Raw genomic sequence first — 17,162 nt, 5'->3', positions numbered from 1 at the left:
TTTAAGCGCTCAGGAGTGAAGTTTAGCTTGAATGCCACACTGACTGATGAAATATTCGGGCATCAGGTTCAGTTTTCACGGCGGCGCAAAGATCAGAACCTTGAGGAGGAGCAGTGACGTAAGGCTTGCATCATCTGCTGCACTCACGCTCGGGCAGCGGCAGGTCGATGACACAGTGAGTAGTGACATACGTGTAACCCACAAAAGCCAGGCTTTGGACTTTGCTCAGAAACAAAATTATGTTTGCAGCTCTCTCTGAATTCAGCTCGTTATGCATAATGTATGGGTGTGGTGGGGAATTATTTCCATCGGCAAAAATTCTGATTGTTGTTTGAATTGATGCAAATGTTGGGGGAGGGGTGATAGTTCAGTGCAAACGATGCAGCAGGAGGTACTATGGTTGTGGTATTTTAAAGAAAATTGGCTATCTCACGCTCAAAATTGGCTATCTGATGTTGACATTGACATCCAAGGTCAGTTATCATGGAAACGTCACACGGGCGAGTACTGGTCGCCCCATCAATAACTAAACACCTCACAGGAATGTAAAGAATGTGTACACAGACGCTATATAATGTAAATAAACACTTTAATTAAATGTTCTCCACCCAGTAGAGGCATTTATCATAATTATTATCTATGGCTGGAAGGGGATGCCTTAAAGACAGTATTTAATTCAGCTCACATAATTAAGACGAGAATGCATGATTCAAAAGCAGGGCCATTAAAAAGTGAGAATTCGTGCAAAGGCGATTGCACAGCAACGACCGACAATAAATGGACGCCCATTGCTATCAGCGCAATATGAATGAGCCCCCTGTGTCCTTTTTCTAATTTTTCCTCTGTAACGAAGAACAAAGCCTGTTTGGTGAGACGCGTGTGGCCCTGTTAAAATCGCCATCTCCATCATATACGTATAAAATGAGTTTCAGGCTCCAGAGATTCCAAAAGTTAAGACCTTTAAAAGCTCGAGCACGATTAATCTTTCCCCCCCGCCCCCCGGCTTATTAACTCCTCCTCAAACCTTGCACAGCCTCTTTGCATACACAACATGGGGTGTGAAGAAGAGAGGGTGACCTTGAGGGGACTGTTGCCGTGACCAAATACACATAATGTGTACGAAAGGGCATCTTCATCACGTCGGGGTGAAATTAGCTATCGATCAGTCGGACGATACCGCAGCAACAGTGACTCTCTTGTCTATTTAATAGGGTTTTGTTTGAATTACAGGTATTCTTGATGTTCTCCTTTTATGAAATTACAACACAGAATTACATTTTTTTCCCCCCACATTTCATCTTTTTGTTTTCATCTCGCCGTTGGTGGCGCCTGAAAGTGGATGAGAGACGAAGTGGGAGGCAGACCAAAGTACAGCAGAGGGAAGAGACAAAAGGATAAACACAACTCAATGTGTTCCCCTAACAGCGGGAATCAAAGCAGCTCCGGTTGCAGGAGTGAAAATGATACTGTTGCCGTGACAAAGCAGTCATATTGTTCTCTCTGATTACCTCGGATCACGTGACATTAAAAAAAAAAAGAAAAAGAAGAGTAGGGAAGACAAAGGGGCAAATGAGGGACTTTAATGTATGTGGTAAAGAAAAGGAAGCAGAGAAAAACTCACGGCGCAGAATTAAATGAAAGGCGAGAGTTTTTTATAAGGGAAAAATGTCAAAATATTTCTGAATAACAAATTTGCATTGCGTTGCATTATGAATAATTATATACACATACCATGTAGACATGACCTCATCACCTCGTACACCCACACGCCTTTTGGACTTTGGTATACAAAAGGGAGGACACACATCCACGTGCAAACCAAGCATAATCTGAATTCCCAATCAACTAATAACGTGCATGTGAAAAGGTAAATCCTTTTTACTTTTGCTCCACTTCCCCTTTTAATTTGCATTTCCTTAAATCCTCCGTGAAAAAAAAAATTGTGGTAATGAGGGATTTTTTTTTGAGGATTAAAACCGATGACCCCCCATGAAACAAAAGCATATGGTTGGAAAATATGTTATGATAAATCTTTAAATCGTCAAAAGCCCATAAAAATAATTTATGTTATATTAATTAAAGATAGATTAAGTTAAAACTGATGAGGTGCCATTGCATTACATTAAAGCAACATAACCAAATACACTCATTACTTACAGCACATTGAACATGTTAATACAGTATTTTAATTACAGTAATGTGGTGATTAATTATTACAGCTACAGCAAACTACATTATAGCATATCTGTAATGCAGGGCTGAATGGAATGAAGTATTCATAACAGGTTTCTCTGCCTCCAAGCCAACTCTGGTATCTCCATAAACTGTATCACACCCTTTGCTGTGCTCCACATCCATTGTTTTCTATGTAGATTGGAAACCCGAGAAGCAAAGGACGCCTTGATAATTCCAGAATATTGAAACAAAAATTGTGCAAGAACAGTCCGGAGCCAAAGGGCAAAAGTACAGGCACACACCCAAAGACTAAACCGTACTGTACCTCACACACTGGGAGGAGGTCTTGTTTACAATGGGGGTCATGTCTGTGAGACTTTATTGCTTTTGGCAGCCATCAGAGCTCTAGCGCAGTGCCAGATCTCTGGAGGAATTACAAATGGAGTCAATTACAATATATTTTGATGCATGGGAAAGTTTAGACATTGACCTGGGGTGATGACAATTCCCCGGGAAGCACTGTGGAAATCAGTCCGGGGGCCGACGTGTGGTGCTGCATGTGTCTGTGCCCTCTGAGATGAGGCGAATACGGAACTTGCTGCAATGAAAACAGGCGGCTTTGCTCCCCTCCACAATCAACCAATTTAAAGCTCGTCTTACACTTACTCCGGGATGGTCATTTCTTTCTACAAAGCCATATTTTTCTGTTGATATCCTTATGATTTGATTCTGCTGCCACGACACAATAGAGAGGTGTGAATTGGGAGAGTAAAACCGCCTGTTTCACAGCCTCTGTTTAGGAAAGGTAAGCGTTTTGGAGTGAGAAGGAAGACTGAACACTTTGACGAAAGGACAAAAGAACACACAGTAGACGGTAGAGTGTGTAAACTGTGCACAGTGTAATTTTTAAGAACTGTCTTTTATACTTCTGGCACTCCTCCCATGGCCATAATTTGTCCAAATATCACATGGTTTGTTGTGCGTCTGGTGAGGGTTGAGCAGACACAGCTTGATTGATGATGTCATGTGACTTTTGCCACCAATTACAGCCAGAGGGGGGTATCAGAAGTGGAAAACACAGAAGTTCAAGTTCGACCTGGCTAGACTGAAGGATAGTGCGTGTAAAAAGAAACAACATTAATAACACGATCTCTTCTTTAAAGTAACCCATCTCTAGATATAAGATAAGGATTCTAAAGATGCCATACATAGATACCTGATTACATATTAGTATTTGCCTCAATACATTTTATTTCATGAGTAGTAATCTCAGATGAAATGTTCTGTATTGTGCCATCAGTCCTGCAAACATACATGACTGCACGTGAGGATTGTAAACATTTTGAAGTGTGTGAAATACTCTGAACTAGGGGGGTTGTGCACTTTTGGAAAGCAGCGTTCTTGTGTAAGTGCTGTAGACAGGAGCAGTGCTCGGTGACGAGGGCACGGTAGTCATAATAGCCTGTGGAGGTTGACTCATGCCTCTAACCTCATTCACGACTTCAAAGTTGCACCTTATCACATAACTGAGGCTATTTCACCTGATAGCTCAGAGGGACACACTTCACTCGCTGTGCTGCTTGACATTTCTGGATTCAAGAGACACAAAATTAACTTCACTGCTGCGACAGTCTGCTATGTTACGAGTGCAGGATCCAGAAATGGAAGCTCTTTGCTGTTAATGCTAATCTACAATGCCTACTTCATACAAATGCTAATTAACAACCAAACAGACTCCTGATATACAGCTTTCTGAAAAACCTACTACAACATTTTACAGCGTAATCAATGTACTCTGACTCTATACTTTTGAAACCCATTGCTAATATATATATATATGAAGTCTAATTGCTCCATCAGAGATGCAAGTGACCTTCAACATACATAGGTCAAGGTCAAAGTCTGAATTGATGTCCCAGCCAAATAAGAGGAGATCCAAATATGCTGCTCCAAATACAGTATATACACCAACTTCAAAATGAAACAAATTCAAACTAAACTGGGCTAAAATCTTAAAGTGTGCAGAAGTACTCTGTTGGGGTAACAAAAAGGGATGCAAAGTTGACTTGATGGTGGAATTTGTCATTTATAATTAATGGAAAATAGTGCCTCTATCTTGCTTTGTTAATTACTCTTTGGTATTTGAAAACCCTCATTACATCTAGTACAAATGTGTTAAATACGTTTTTGAAACTCAAACAGCTAAAACAAAAAAAATTGTCTCTGCTTAAAATTCCACACGGTAGACACACTCAAGGCTGCAGCTTAAACCAGTAAGAGAAATGTGCTTCAATGAAAATCAGGAAATAAGGGTAAAGCTGTTTATTAAAGCCCCGTCATGTGTATTTCATCATATTTCACTCATTCAATAATCTGTCTGGGAGGGGCTTTCACTTGTAAATGTTTATCTTTCTCTCATATTTACTTCCAAAATGTCTCGCTTGTACTTTCCTGCCTCTCCCTCAGCCTGTGTGTTAGTCACTGTTTCTGTTTTCCTCTTCCCTCAGACGCTCCCTTTTCCCCTCCTGTCACTTGGCTTACTCTTATGTTCCATTTGTAGCTCAACAGCTCCCTCTGTGAGGGACACTGCTGCCAGACAGAGATATTCTCTTCATATGAGCACGCACTGCATACAGAAATGTCCCCCAAGCATTACACACATAGACCTTATATACAATTCAGACAGATGAACTGAAGTGACCTATATGCTGTCTCAATAAGATTGATTCCCAACACATTATTGTACATATATCACTCGGCAAAATTAAGCATGTGATGCTTTGTTCAGCAAAATATGTCTTGTAATCACTGACACGCACAACAACAGCTCTTAAATAAATTAGGAATAAAACATTGGTGGACGGATATCAAAGAACATGAAAACAAAAACCCTTAACGATTATTTTAATCCATTAAAGCTAGTGCTGTAATAATGGTCTACAAAGTTTCACTAATACCACAGATTAATAATGACAGCATGTCTTTATTTGCACACTTAATAGGCTTAAGACATAACATATCTCTGAGCCCTCTATATTTAAATGTACATCAACATATAAAGGATTAGTCCTATCAATCATAAATGGGTCATCTTAAAGATATACTTCCTTCATTTGATATTTTGGTTTTCCAGATTTTAGCTGGTGATTTTAGGCGACACAAATATTGCGTTGGAGGTCAAATTTGCATGTGGAACACTGAGTCTACTTCACATGCTTACACAGTATGTTCTGATGCTTAACCAGTTGCACATGTGCGATAGTGCATGACTCATAGGTGTTTGTCTGAGGGCGGCTGCTGACTCAAGTGCAGTCTTTGGCTCCTTCTGTTTCATTTAAGCAAGACAACCACATCTGCACCTTTTCTCATTGCATTGATGTTAATAAAGTAGTGTCAAGTATGTGTCTCATTACGCCCCCTTATAATCATATCACAAAGATCATCAACAGGCCTTTGTGATGGATAAATCGGGGGTTAAGAGTTTATTTTCTTCCTTCTTTAAAAGGAGCAGTGGAATGGAGTCTGTGCTGCTTGACTTCTCGGATAATCATCTTATATAAATATGGCTTTGTTAGGGTGTACACCAGATGAAGTTTACTCATTTGGCTGTTGTGCATTTGGTTGTAAATCCTGCATGCGTGTCTTAATGGGGCTCAAAAGCCTGGAGCTGCACTGCCAATATTTGGAAAGCGAGAGCTGGCACTGACTTCATTATCATTTTTGGTCCAACTGCTATTTTTTAGTCTTTGCTTACATCTCAAACCGTGGCCTCCATGCCACCACGCAGTGCAGCAGTCCTGTGGTTCAACAACACAGAATGCCAAACCTCAATAATTCTGTATGTTTTGATTTACAGCATCCGTCTTGGGAGACAGCAATCCTATACATTTCGCAAATATTGCTCTGTGAACTCTGGCAATCATTCCTGTGGCTGCCATCGCCATCCCTGATTATTGATGAGATTTACAGTATGAAAATCACAGATTCTCTGCAGGAGAAACGGCAGCTAGACTCCTCTTGATTGGCTTTAAGCCGAGCAGTCATACTTAAGCAGCATCTGTAAGATGGTGGGTCATATTCTCGCAGTATAGTGGTTTTATCATCCGGTGCAGATGACTGGTTACGCTGGTTCCCTAACAACAGAGGCAGGGGAGCGGATGGGAAAGGTAGCTGGATGTATTCAAAAGGCTCACTGACTGGAAGATGTGGAAATGGGTACAAGGTATTTGGCAGTGGCAGCAGGAATACATTTTGAATTATTAAATTAAAGGCACCAGTCCTTATAAATCTGCCTCAAAACCTCACGTGTGTGTCTCTGAGGCAGTGACAACACGTTTGGATGGCAAGAATAGTATTTTTGGTTGGAACTAAAAAAAGATAAAAGAAATGCAGATTTTCCTATTAATATAGCACTCATTTTCTGCAAAACATATTCCAGCCATGCCAATCCCTTTAGAATCTAGATACAAACAAAGTAAAGCCATTTCTTCTTGTTCAACTTGCTGTTCGACATCAAGAAACACCAACTAATACTGTGCCATCTATAGCCGTGCATCACTCCTGCTTGTAGATCTGCACGCTTTTTAGAATCCCTGCCTGAGGATGAAGACACAAGGAGCACAGGGCACGAGGTTGGACAATGTGTCATCCTTCACATCTGGAAATACGTTTTTGAGAGCAGCTACCCAGGGAGGGGGGTCAAGACGCTGCATTTCATTACGCACTCTCAACCCGCGCTTTAAAAGCTCACCACCTCACATGCTTTCTCAGAAATAGTACAGTGTGGCTGCCTGCTACGATGAAAATGCATGTAATACATACTTGTTGTCCGTTGGCATGCAGATATATGTTAAAGTTAAACCACAAAGGTAATAATTAATCATGTTATGAGTCTCCAACTTTGATGTTTGTCTTATTTCTCCAAACTACTAACCTTGGGCTGAGTAAGAATGAAGTACAGCATTTACAGTTACCAAACTAACACCTATACCATCGTGAACAGTTTCAGTATTCATTTCTCAACTCACACTTGACCAAACTGACCTGTTGTTAAGCCTCTTTTAACCACACACATGCTCATATTTGTACATATTTGTTTGAAACTAAAGCCCGGTATAGTTTGTTTAAAAATGCTACAGCGTGGCCCATGTAGGTTACACACACTTTGTTCTACTTTTGCTTTGTGGCTGTGCTGTGACCTACATGTAACTGCCTAAATTAGGATTTCCCGTGTCCCTATATCACACTAATAAAGTAGATGCTGACAGAATCATATCTCTTACATGTTGGGAAAGGTCAGATCAATTCGCCCGCCCATAGTATTTGTCTTCATTTTGCAGCCGCCGTCGAACAACTACACAGGACACGAGTCTTTAGAAACAAATGTACGAACAAGTGTTCCGTCATGCGGTGTGTAAAAGGGATGTGTTCAGTATTCACACGGCTGGAGCGTCTGCCTGCCTTTTGTTTTCCCATCGACATTAGATGAGCGGGCTCGCACGCACGATTGGCGAGCCATAAACGTAGCCCTTTCCACCTCAGGCAATCCTTAAACTCATCAGCGGTGTAATGAGACTTTCGAGCTGGGAGATGAATTAACGGGCTGATTTTCTTGTTTTTATCTCGCACATACAAAGTAGCTGAATGTAGATAGCATCAGGTGCGTCGCTGGGCTATGATGTATGTGGCAAGACCCAGACCCACAGGAACGCTGTTGAGAGGGTGACTGAGCAATTGATCGGCTTTATGGAGACAGTAAGGGACAATCAGCCCTTCGCATTAATAAAACATCTGTAGTGGAAAGCTTCAGGCACTCACATTTTTGGTGGGCTGCGATGTTATTATAATATTGCTATTTATCATTTCAATATTGTGAGTAATGTGACATCATCAGGGTAGCAAACCATTTATCACCGCATAGTTTATTTCCTTACCAACTGCTGACAACACCAAACAGAATGAAGGAAATGTATCAAGGAAAATGGGTTTGAGCCTGAACAACAGATAGCTTCACACTGTCATCTCTGGATACGGCCCCCAGTGACCACAGTACAATGGAGGAGAAACGGGGGGGATCTTGCGTGTTTTGATTGTTTTAGGGCATCATCTGCACTCTCAAAAAAAGGGATAAGTCAAGGAAATTGTTTCCTGAAGAAGTAAGTGCCAGAAACCCATCAGGCTAAAGGAGATCTCACAAAAGCTTCAACGCAGCCACGGGAAGAGCGAAGGAGAAAGCCAAAAAATGGAACAGGTTTTGCCTTGAACTGGAATGGAAATACAGTAAAGATATTGGCAGTTAGAGTGGCTGTGCTGGTGGTGCCGCCGTGTTTAACCTTGCCTGTCCTCGAAATTCCCCACTCCTTTTCAGGCCATATATGTACACAGTATATATAGTGGCCCTGGTGTGTGTGCAAAAAATGAATGAATTCTTTCTGGTGCTACAGGGCTTGCAAAAGATTATGGAGGCTAAAACCAAAAAGACACACGGTAGTGTGGAGCTGTTATCTTCTGTCCTAAGGCAGCTTCACAGTCTGTGTATGTTCAGTCATCACTTGCGGGTGTTTGTAGCTTGAAGCCACTCAGCCTATTGCATTAACCAACAGCTTTAGGCCTTGCTGGCTGGTGCCATCGCCCCGAGTGTATCTCTCTATTAACAGGAATATCACAATCACTTGGTGAAAATGAAAAGTTAACCTTGAAAAAGCACACATACACACGTACAGTATGTTTGTGAAAAAGATCCTAACCTACATATTGGTTCTGTTACACAATATGTGATCTCATCTGGAGAGAGGAACATCCTCACGACAGGAGGAATAAAGCATCTCCCTGGGAAAGTAAACTCCTCTGTCATTATGGCGATGATGTGCACTATTGTGCCCGCGTGTCAAAATGTGAACAACTCCTCCTCACAATAAGTCTCGCAGATTGCCAGACATGTTCACCTGGCTGTCAAGTCCTTTTACACTGATACGCCAATGACTTTTTTTTTAACTGGAGAGGTGAGAAAGTAACAAGGAAGACGAAGCCTCGCATAGCATAGAACTTCACAAAAGCATGAAAAAAACACTTAAAGGTGGCTACGGTTGTTGTAAGGGCAATTATGGAACGATAAACCTAAAAAGGCCAGCATCCAGGGTAAATCAATTGCCATTTCATCTCTGTTTGTGGGTGATAGGCATGACACAATATGACAACTGGTCAGCTTTGTCCACATAATAATCAAATTATCTTGTCACTTTTGAGTATTTTGGAACGTAATGTAACTACTTTGACCTCAATGACTATGCCATTATGATCGTTCACAGACAGCACAGGCTTGTGACTTGTCAACACTTCACTGTGACAATGTCAAGAAGGATAAACCTGCTTTGCTCCCTAGTTTGCATTGGGCATGTTCATGGTGCGTATTTAACCATCCATAAGCAAGAAAAGGTCTCTATCAGAGCTAGCTTGGCCAAAAGTGGAATACCTATTAGGAGACAGCTAGTGATGCAGGCCCGTTGGAGCTTGTTAGCTATAAGGAGCTGGCTTGCAGAAGAGTCTGTGATGCACACCGCCACACCCCACAGGTAAAAGACACGGGTGCCACTCTGTCAGCCACTAACGGCAATGACAGAGACGGCGTTGATGAGGAGGTGACGGCTGTAATAAAACACCCAACAAATGCTTGAAAGAGCATCCGAATCTAGACTCACCTCCTTTGATATAGACCTAAAGCTGGGCCACGACAGAGCAGGCTAGAAAGCAGCAAAATGTAGCAGAGGGCTCTCACGGTGGAAAAAGTGAACAGGGGAAGGTGGAGACAATAATGCGCTGACATGAAACATAATCCCCTCTGTCTGCGACGTTATTGGCAGCCCCTCCAAAGAATGGTGGCTTCCCTATTACGACTTAACACATCAAAATCGCAGCATAGCACACACAGAAAAGGCCACCCGATGATAAACACAGCAGACAGCGTCAGAGGCTTTATCTTGCGGCTGCCTGCAGCTCAACAAGGGTTCAATTTGGCCCGCAACAATCGATTCTGTCCCTCCTTACCTCTGCTTCAGCAGGTGGAATAAAAACAGAGCTTTCTGTAAAGAACCGGGCTCAGCTGCTATACCATGTCAAGGCAGAGGGGAGGAAACTTGGAACACTAACATGTCTGAGTTATGGTTGACCATCAAACTGACTAGTGACATCGTAAGGGACAAGACGTGTTAAACTTACTCATATCATAAAAATTTGCTGGAACTCCTGGCTGTGGTTCAAATCTAATGTTGTCCGGCAGATCATCCAGAACAAACAACAACAACAACAACAACAACAATCACCAGGATCAAACTTTCTTCAAAACACAGTGAATACTACTACTGAGCAATGATTTCATGTAAACACTAACTCACTGCGCTGGGGGTCGTGGTGGACATTTGGGTGTGTTTAGGATGAATTCATTAACATATGATATCAGCGGGCGTGTTAGGGGCTGGAATGAAAACTTCCAATCAAATATAAACTTTCGTCCTCCGTTAAAGGGCAGCCCAGACAGTATTTCTCCCTAGAAATACTGATGTCCTTGTGTGTGAAGAACAAGATTGTTGAGAGCAAATGTAAGGTGCTATAAATAAAACACCAAAAGCCAAATGACACAAAGTCAGCTTGGGAAGAAGTAGCCAGAAATTGGTAAAAAAAAAAAAAAGATCGGGCCCTACCAGTTTCGCAGAATAAAAAAGTATTTTAATAGCATAAGAAGAAGAGCAAAACATAAACTGTTAATTAATAAATTCATTAATAAAACGGTAATCGTGGCGACTGATGACCCGAAAAGGGAAAGTTGGTGTTTTGTATGAGCAAATGGAGAGCGGATTAGCGTTCAGAGTGTGCCGGGGGAGTTTGGAGAGCAAGGTCTTTATTTTAATATATTTTGATTTGGGATTTGTGTGATGTGCCCTCCTGCCTCCAACAGTTCTGATATGCATTTGTGGGCAGAAGTTTATTTTTCGTCCAAACCAATGTTTTTTGGTTGAATATTTTAACGGATTAATGAGCTGGATGAGCGGGATTACACACACACTGACACAGACAGCTGATGGATCATATAGCCATCATATTCTGATGAATTTAAAGTCAATCAACAGCACCGTTACCCCTAAAGTTTGTTTGGTTGTTTTGTGTTTTTAACAACCTGAGTGTGTTTGTAAAAGTGGATTAATGATTGGCTGTGGCGGTGCATAAGAGTGCTTTGGCAGTGAGCACTCAGGGCTCACTGAGACACAAATGTATTCTGATAACTGTATTGACGATCGGAAAGAGAAGGTCTTCGTAAGTATAGGCTGTAAAAGAAATGCCACATTCAGTATAAACTGTCTTCCTACAATGTGTTTAGACGTGTGTGCTGGTTAAGAAAAAGAACCTGTTAATTTTTGCTTCAAATTTCACAATAGCGCTGCCATGTACAGTTTTGACAAGAAATTAACCCTGCTTGCAACAGATATGAAGGGAAATTCACCATATTTCCTCAATCATAACCACATGTAACTGACTTTGTTTACTGGCTTAAAAGAGGCTGTATCAAATCTAGGTTTTGTTTTAAAGTTTAGTTGTTAGCGATCACTTTATCCAATATCTAAGCAAATACAGTTGATTAGGCAGTTTATTTAAATCTCAAGCTGTGACTCAGAATGTCTCTGACACATTCTCGTGGCACTGTGCCTGTTTGAAGCGTCAGACTCTGCACCTCTGTGTCTGTTTCTCTCTTTCTCACTTATTTGTCATGACAATCAATAGTATTGTGTGGTCTTTGGAATTTCTTCCTCTCGTCTGTAAATACATTCAGCTTTGTGTCATGTAAAGAAGCTGCCACCATGTGGACAACTCTGTCCTACAGAGTGACAACATGACTGCGCCTCTATTTGAACAGACTAAGATCATGCTCTAAGTCGACAGCAGAAGGGCTGAGGATGCTTTCAGATTGATTGCATGGGAGGGAAAAAAACGTTATAGCTGCGTGCAATATAAATACTCAACACAAACACTCACAACAGACAATTATTAATGCCGCGTCCCATTTATATGCAATATCAAACCTCACTTCTATGAAGGTTGTCCCACTGATCAGTATGCAGATGACCTGGCTTCAAATCCTCAATTTCACATGCAAATATGGTGGAAGTGATTTAAATAATATTTGAATATGGATCACACAGTATGACTCCATATCACAAGACTGGGGGTGGGGCGGGGGCAGGGGAGCTGGAAAATGCAAATCATGAACATGTAAGAGAGAGGTCACAGTGAGGACCTGTTAGATTTATTTTAGAAACAAAGGCTGGTCACTAAATTAATCTCATTACATGAAGCCGTAGGGCAAAATTAGCGTGATTTACATCACAAAGGAAAACAAACACAGTATGGTCTGTGCTATACGAAAGAAGCCAGCCTGTAATGTGAATGTGGATTTGGTTATTGGAGACCAAACAAACAGCGTTGTTTTCTGCCTACGTTCCACAACGTGCCAAGGCATTTGAACAGCTGAGGTGCCATCATCTTTGGCCTCAGTAAATCTTTGTCTCCGGCGAGCTTCCAAGACTCCCCGAGAACATAAAACCAGAACACTGCAAATTCTTGAGACACAGCATGACATACGTGGTATGTGCACTGACTTTCACACTATTTCACAACAATATAGCTGCAATGACTTTGAAATTCACCAAGGCACATTTTCACAAAGAAGAATTGAGGTATGTGGAAAACACATACCTGAATGATGCTTTTCATGATAGATAGAGATAAGCTCCTGCTTAGGAGAGCCAACAAATACCAAACAGTACCACTCAAATGATGCAATACAGACTGGGAATGCCTATACAGGATTTGTCAGTGCTCCTCGGGGGGCATGTAAATCCCAAACAATGCTGAAATCTTCAGCAGCGTGCATTAACTGACAGGATCACTAGGGAGCTTTCTCCAGCAGGTCTAGTTAAAGCCTATTGAGCAGTCCTGTAATGCTTGCCTCAGCCGTGCTTTTAGGTCCCATATTGATGACAGCTTGTGATAAAAATGAGCCAGTTGAGGGTTTGGCAAAAGTTGCCCAGGTCCTTCTGACAGTCTTTGAGCCACAACACGGCACGGTCAATAAAGGCATAGAGAGTGGAAAGGGATTGAAGTGGGGGAAAAACAGAGGTAGCAATAACCACATATTTGGTAAATGAGCCGTTGCTTTCCAGGATAAATAGTATTTCTGGTATAATGAGCATTTTCCTCCATGACTCAGTGTAATGTGTGTGCATAGAGCAGCGGGGGTGAAGAGAATCTTGATTAGCAGAGCAGTTAGGGATTCTAAATTCAGACAAGCCTAATTTGAGTTAATGCTGAACATTGCTATGATACCTTTTTGGCAAGTCTGTAAATCCTAGAAATGGCAAATTTGGAGCTAATAAACATTTCAACACTTTCAATAATAATGTTTAGAAACGTTCTGCAAATTTTTGAAACCTCTCGATAGAAGTTGGCATCTACTGGCAGAAGCAGGCGCTGCAGTGAGTGTGTTGCACACTTCCTGTTCCAAAACCCGAAACCTCTAGATTCAGGGTTTTTACGCAGACACAAACCCTCAATTCTACTTGTTGTTTTACCTCTACTCATTGTTTATTCATGCTTCTCTTTTGACAGAGCTCTTGTATTATATACGTACGCATGTGACTAAAGAACTATTTGTCTTTCCACTGCCATGGCATTGCAAACACCTGGTTTTAGTAGATTTACTGCCCAACCTGCGTACATGTTAATTTTATGCCTTTTGCACCACACCAATTACAACAATGGCCTTAATTTAATGAGAATGTATTGTGTAGCCTAAATTATTGTTCCATGTTCCTGTGCTTAATTGTGACATTAAATCACGCTGCTTTATGTAAATGGCCTTGTGTATTTATTCAAATTATCGTGACTACTGTAATTAATAGCGAGGTGGAAAAAACCCCCCATAAAAAGTAACATTTCATTCAGAGGCTTGTATTTAATACTAATGAATTCTCCACATTCCTGGGAATTCTCTGTTCCTCTGCGATGGTCTTTTAATCTCCATCTTTCATAATCCATCTACATCTCTGTGTGTATGTGCTTGAATCTGATCAATGTGATGTGTAAATATGTCTGTGTATCTGATCAAGTATCTGATCAATCCCTATCATCAATCATTATCTACCTGACGTATCACAAGCTAAAAAATGCTCACAATCTCAAATATATTTCAGTGACTGTCTAAGTAACTAACAAATACTTCTCAAATATACACACACACACTCTTTTTTGCCTCATCTACCAAACTGTGCAACCCGTGAAGTTTGAAAACCGTTGTCGGAACGATGAACTGAAACAGGGCGCGTCGGTTTGGAAACAGTTCGAACTTCATTGTTGAAGTGTTGAAACGGGCCTCTCTATTAAATCCTGAACCAAGTAAGCATGCTACACCGTGGATTATGTTATTTGAGTCAGTCATTATTACAAATCCTTGTGCTTGTTATTATAACGCCACAACAGGGCTTTATCTGGAGGGAGCAGCGATCACACATCTGAGAAAACTCAATTTCCTGCTCATTGGCACAACAATCATCGCCATTATCTCACTTATTAGACGTTCCCCGACAGACATATTAACAATTCTCCTATAAAAACATCTTCAGAGTTCCTGAATGTTGTGTTTAATTGTTACACTTCAAGACAAGAGAAGTTACATTGGCCGGGGAGGAGGAGTCCCAAACTTCCTGTTGGCTCATTTACACCATGCACTACAATTCCTTCTCGTTACTGGGATAATGAGGTCACATGTTAATGCAAGGTGTAAATCCAGCAGAATACATTGTGATCTGAATGCTATCCTAAATATCACAGCCCACCGAAGTGTGAAGTTTTGGTTTTGATATATATATATATATATATATATGTATACACACACTGTACAATACGGCTGCCGTTTCCAGTGAAAAATTATGCCTGAGTCCCATCACTAATTGTGTTTCAACTACACTACACCCACTTAGTAAATGCAAAACTACAAGCAGAGAAACACTTAATCACACGGCTACCATATTCAAACATTGCAGTTTCTGTAAGGTTTTTTGCTAGACCGGTAAGAAGAGCTCTTGTTTAAAATCCTGAGGCTTTAAATATGCTAATTACAGACAAATGCTGCAATAAAAAAAAAAAGAGGTGACAGAAGAAACCAACTAGGAAAATAACCAGGATTCACTTGTAAAAGAAATATCAAAGAAATAAAATAATTTGTTCTTAAAAAATGAATAATACGAGGAAAACCCAGAAATATTGTGCATTAATGATTTTACAAACTAGGTTCATTTGAATCAGTAGAGATTGTTTCTGTTGGCAATTAGTGGAGAAAACCCCCCAGTTGCATTTGGACCAGAGATTCTTTGCTCACCTCAGCTCATGTAACACTCCCAGCATGGGAAACGGTCGGCTGTGACAGGCTGAATTTCTAGGCTGGCAAACAGCATTATTCTCACTCCGGGCCCCATTGTCAGCTCTCATTGGAATCTGCTGTCACGGACCGGAGCCTGATGCTAACCAAGGCTGCCGGCCTCCCTGCATTTGTCTGTCTCTGTCTACATTTAAACTGGCTGGCCAAAGTGGTAATGTAAGGAATCAGAGGTGGAGGGAAAGGGAGATCGACACAGACGAAAAAGAAAGAAAGCGAGAGAGGGAACGGTTGTTTTGGTCTCACAATGAACTACTCATCCACTATGAAGCGAGAGGGGAAAAGACTCTCCAGAGCTCATCACTCATCCTGAGCTGGAGGAGCTGGACAGGTCCGTTTCCTGTTTCTAATATTCCTCATGACAGTCTGTCCGTTTACACCGCTGGCCTCGCTGATCCTGCTCTCGAGAATCCCTTTCTGGATGTAGGGACGACTGCGCCTTAAACAACCACTGAAGAAATTGTTTCCATTTCTACCTGCTGTGACACTGTTGGGTTGAGTTAATGCTGCACTGGCAGGGCTGTTCCCTGCATAGGAATTTTTTCAGGGACTTGGCCAACTCTTTGTTACTTACAGAGAAAATAACATCAGATTAACATTCTGAAACTCTACATGAAGGAACTCTGATGTCGAAACATCACAACGTGCTGGTAGAGAGCTGCATGCTGTCAAACGTCTGCTCGTCCAATGCTAACAGAAGCAGCAAGTACACAGCTAACACCACAGTAGTCTAAAGAGATACTTTTGAAAACTGTTTGGGTGTGAGAACAATCTTCGTTGACAGACCATTTTAGTGTGGACAGAATGCCTAAATGGATCAAATTTGTGACAATTTATGGTGATAGTTTAGAGGAAAGGGAAACAAAATCAGCTTGAGACGTGAGTGACATTGAATAGTCTACAAGGAGAGGTAAAGACAAATAAAAATGAAATACATCATCAAGTGGGACCACAGAAATTAGTGAGGCGGAGGAAAGCAACCAATAGAGGCCCAAGTTGAGCATCATAATGTTGAACGTTGTCCTAGGAGGCGAGGACCAGAGGTTGAGGTGTTTACCTTTCAAAGATCATTTTCCACCCTGACTAGGTGTTGGGAAAATCATCATCATCATCAGCAGCAGCTTGTTAGAGGTGGAAAAGTAGACGTGGCAGTGCACAACATATCCAAATCAGACAAAAAACCCGGGTCTACAAACTCAAAACAATGTCATTGTGTGTGTGTGCATTGCTGAACACGGAGCGTTCAAGAATACCCTTTGCCAAATTCCTTTGATGTATAAATGATGAGTACTCCAACACTGCAAGCTTTGGAGTGTTGTTGCGTAGGCACTGAAACAACTACCGTCTGATTGATGAAAACGTGCGTATCTTGCACATCAGTTCTCGCCCGTAAACAAACCCTCATTCCCTAACAGCACTTTTAACCTTTGATGGCGTGAACAGTGTGATATCCGATGCCACTGGTACAAAACGCAACACAACATACGCAACAGGAGCCCCTCAGTAG

The 17,162-nt window shown here is 41.4% G+C and overlaps 1 protein-coding gene across 4 annotated transcripts in view; it reads right to left on the bottom strand.

The window, feature by feature from the left end:
* Positions 1-17,162, bottom strand: part of diaph2 (diaphanous-related formin 2) — a 326,344-nt gene that overhangs the window by 89,055 nt on the left and 220,127 nt on the right. The window lies entirely within an intron of this gene.

The sequence above is a fragment of the Genypterus blacodes genome, unplaced genomic scaffold (assembly GCF_046128005.1).
Source record: "Genypterus blacodes isolate CSIRO-AG114 ecotype Tasmania unplaced genomic scaffold, CSIRO-AGI_Gbla_v1 ptg000044l_1, whole genome shotgun sequence".
In the NCBI taxonomy this organism is placed as follows: Eukaryota; Metazoa; Chordata; class Actinopteri; order Ophidiiformes; family Ophidiidae; genus Genypterus; species Genypterus blacodes.
The sequence above is the reverse complement of the archived record's forward strand: the minus strand, read 5'-3'. Positions and strand labels throughout refer to the sequence as shown.